The sequence below is a fragment of the Salvia hispanica genome, chromosome 2, assembly GCF_023119035.1.
Source record: "Salvia hispanica cultivar TCC Black 2014 chromosome 2, UniMelb_Shisp_WGS_1.0, whole genome shotgun sequence".
Taxonomy (NCBI): domain Eukaryota; kingdom Viridiplantae; phylum Streptophyta; class Magnoliopsida; order Lamiales; family Lamiaceae; genus Salvia; species Salvia hispanica.
The window spans coordinates 21,824,381-21,828,526 of NC_062966.1; the positions used below are offsets into that span (position 1 = coordinate 21,824,381).

Genomic DNA, 4,146 nt, shown 5'->3' on the forward strand with positions numbered 1-4,146 from the left:
ATCTCTCATCTTATGAAGAAATATTTGTGTCTTATCATTAATTCTTTCATCCCCTTTCTATCCCCTCTTCTTAATTCCCTCCCCGGGTCATGATTAACTGAGCAATGCTATCCTTAGCAAGGCGCGGTCGTGATAGAATGGAAGTGTGAGTTGGCGTCTACCACTTGCAAAATTCCCCCCAAATCGAAAATTTGAAAACGGGGGGAATTCCCTTTGATTTCCCCCAAAAAAAACTGAGCTTTTAGAGCATCCGCAATGGTGCTTAGGCCGGCCATAGGCCAAAAGCAATAGGCCGATCTCATTCTCTCCCCGCCACGTCACAGCCAACACTAAAAATCCACTCCGCCACATCGAGATTTAGGCTGGCCATAGCGGTCCGGCCGCAATAAAAATAATTCAAAATATACTACATTTACGGAATTAAAATTACGATTAAAATACGGAATTAAATTTACGAGACATATACGGGAAAATTCATTAATTTTATTTAAATAAAAAAAAGTACATTAACTAAAAATCATAAAAATAACATAATAAAAAAAATCCGGGCTTCCACACACGAGCCACCTTGAATCTGTTATAGTTTGCCGCTAGTTGTTGTTGTCCATCGCTAGATGTTGCTCTTGTACAGAAATTTAGAGATAGAGAAAATCGAGTTTTTATAGTTTTTCAAAAATTAAAAAAAAGAATTAAAATTTTTTTTAAAAAGAATTAAAAAAAATGAAAAAAAAATTAAAAAAAAAAACAAAATTCGGCGCTGGCCGATCGGGCCGCATCAGGCCGCCACAATGGCGGCCAGCGCATCGGCCAGCGCTGAAGCGATCGGCCAGCCCACGCCGGGCTCGCCGATTTCGCGCTGGCCGACTCCAATGGTTCGGCTAGCCGATCGGCCAGCGCGACGAATCGGCTAGCCGGTCGCTAGCCGACCATTGCGGATGCTCTTAATGATAGTATAGATAGATAAGTTCATTGATTTTACCTCCACAGATGCTGGTAGGGCTTCACCGGATCCTCTCAAAGAATATTGTGGAGCCTAAATTCCATGATTATCAGCTCTATATATCTGCTTGTTTGAGTGTTTAATTTCTTGTTAATTTACTGCTATAATAATAGAAACTTCTGATGCTTCAAATAAATGTGACAGATAAGTTTTCTTTGTTGGTTCTTTTCCGGATCACGAAAGAAGAGTCGAACCGCATATTAGGTAGATGGTATATATTTGGAGTTCGTATTCATTCATCCTCTTATTCTCCAATTCTCTCTCCTCTAAAAAATTATTTTTAACATTATTTGGTTTTTGATATTTTGTAAAAATAAATATGAAAAAGTTCTTTGCTTCAAAAAAGAAATAACTTGACACAACGGAAAGAGTAATATACTTCATGTTTTAATATTTCATTTATTTTTAAAAGAATCACAATTAATTTGAAAACCTCCTCCTATATGTATAACTCTATTTTTTACTTTTAAACTAGTTTCACACCCTTGTATATGGATACATGGATTAAGATATTTTTTAACATTGATATATATAAGTTAATAAATTAATTAAATGAAATTAAAAATATAATAAATATGAAACAATTTAATCAACAAATTATAATGTTCCAATATTGATGCCACAATCTGTTGAGAAGGAGTCCACTGCTCACTCCGGAAAAAGGCCGTCACACCTGCAGCCGGTGGCTCTTAATAAGCCCTTTAGTTGTATCTTCCCCGTTATGGGGCTAGATCGATCCCATCGCTAGACCATTATGGTAAAAAAAAAAAAAATCATTAAATTTATGTTTAGAGTTGTTGCTGATTTCACAACCGTAGTTTAAGTTATGAGGTATGGTATGTAAGTTTTATGTCTCACATATGTGACATGTGATAGAATCCTAAATAGAATTGAATTTTTAGTATAATACATATATTTGGTATAAGAAACATTTTCCCTAATTAATTTACTATCAATTAATTATCGTATTAATTGGAATGAAAAGGGACGATCAATTAGCTATAATATGTTCTCTAAATTATTAGTTGATCACTAATATATACAGTACATTTCCTTTTCTATAGTAATTCCAATATGGAAAAGGGCGTATATATGTAGTTGTTCAAATTAGAGCACATATATATAAATGGCAATGATTACAATTAATATTATAACCAATTGGTAATACGATTGATTTAGGAATTATATTCCTATAATTATGATCAATATATTACAATATTAATGTGAAAGAATCGTCCATATTATTACATGGCCTCTTTGATGGAAAGGGCTTTTAGGGTTTGATAATTAGGGTTTGTCCTCTCTCTGCCTATAAATACAAGTGTGGGATCCCATCAAATCACACACATTACAGAGAACACATAAACGAGGGAAAGAGAGAGAAACAAATCCTTGGAGTTGCGCCACTACGCCGGAAAAGGTTCAAGGAAATCGTCTCCTCCTTCCTCAATCGCTTCCGCTATGGATCGCCAAGGTATATCTCGATCCTATTATGCTTATGGTTTACGTGAAATACATGTAGTTCGAAGATCTTGCTTTATTTATATTCAATTATGTATTCTTAAATATATTATGATAAATAATGTCCAACATGGTATACATACACTATACACACTGTGGATACTGTGCATAAATTTTGATCCCTTTCACTTAAATACCTTGATTTCAGTGATCAGCTACCTCTTTTGGTAGTGAAAGCAATCCCATTTGTAAAAGTGAAAATAAAAGGGAATTTCAAATCTGTTTAAGCCCACACTTAATGATGCCATTATTATTCCCATAATTTGCAACAACAAAATCTGAAATCACGAAAAAAGGAAAATAAAAGTTAAATTCTTTTTCCATGAAATGAAGAAGGGAAACCGAAATTTTAAAAAGAAAATAAACCAAAGGAGAAAAGAAAGAAAAATGAAAAACAAAATCGATTTATTCATAAAAGAGGAGAGAGAAGTATTTTAAGTTTTAAACTTTTAATCATTATAATTTTACATATCAATCCGATTTTTTTATAAAATATAGTATCACATACTTATTAATTACGAATAAAAAAAATTCAGTTACAGACTTCAAATTGATTTTAAATTGACATTATTCTGATTTTCACATAAGTAATATAACTGGCAGAAAAAAGAAAACATGAAGGTAACAAAATTATTAAAAGTAAATACGAAAATCATCGTGAAAAGTAGATACTAATACCATTATCGAAACTACAAATGAAAATTGTGTCCACAATTACTGAAAATAATATTAAGAAAATCATAGTGGAAAGATAAATTATTAATTAATGACCAAAAATGCGGTGAACGTGGATCGAACACGTGACCTTCAGATCTTCAGTCTGACGCTCTCCCAACTGAGCTATCCCCGCATGTTGTTTAAATCGAAAACTATTTTTAATTATATCTTATGTTATATCATTTTAAATGATTATATTATCATAATTTGTGAAGTTTGTAATAAATGCATAAACGTTCTTGTGTATGTTCCATAATATTAACCACAATTTTGTTTTTATGAAATGTATAATCATCAATAGATAAAGAATTCCTAAATCATACACGAGAGCCAATTTTTCTTTAGGATTGGCGGAAAACGCTATAGCCGCTATTCCGATTTGGATAATTAATTTGGGAAATGAAGAAGACATCAAACAATATAGGTCTGAAATTTGTATAATTTAGTTTCTAAAGTTACATTATAGTAAAAAAAGATCCCCGTTTCCTCATTATTCGATCACTTACTATTCTATATAAGTACAAAAATATGAAGCTATACCTTCACTCGATCAGCATGATACACGATTAATTGTTAATTTCAACATCAATCGAAACTTGATCGTATAATCAATTAATTGCCCACAAAAATCGAAGACCACACATACATATCTTATTTGATACAAACAAGAATGTAATTACTACAATCTCAAATTGTTGGACCATCCCCTGTCTATTTCAAATATTTGTCATGTGCATAAAACTTAAAGTCGTGGATATATCCAATAACGAAATAACGAAAGTTATGTGACAACACAAATTATTTGGTAGTATAACTGAGGGGACCAAAATTAAATATATATAGTCACAAAGAGGACCAAATTGCTGATAATGAAATTATGAAAACCATCTTTATGTATCCGCCCAATT

The 4,146-nt window shown here is 32.3% G+C and overlaps 1 non-coding gene across 1 annotated transcript; it reads right to left on the minus strand.

The window, feature by feature from the left end:
• Nucleotides 1–3,298: 3,298 nt before the first annotated feature.
• On the minus strand, nucleotides 3,299–3,371 carry TRNAF-GAA. The gene has a single exon. It is a non-coding gene; the product is annotated as a tRNA-Phe (tRNA).
• Between the last annotated feature and the right edge of the window lie 775 nt (nucleotides 3,372–4,146).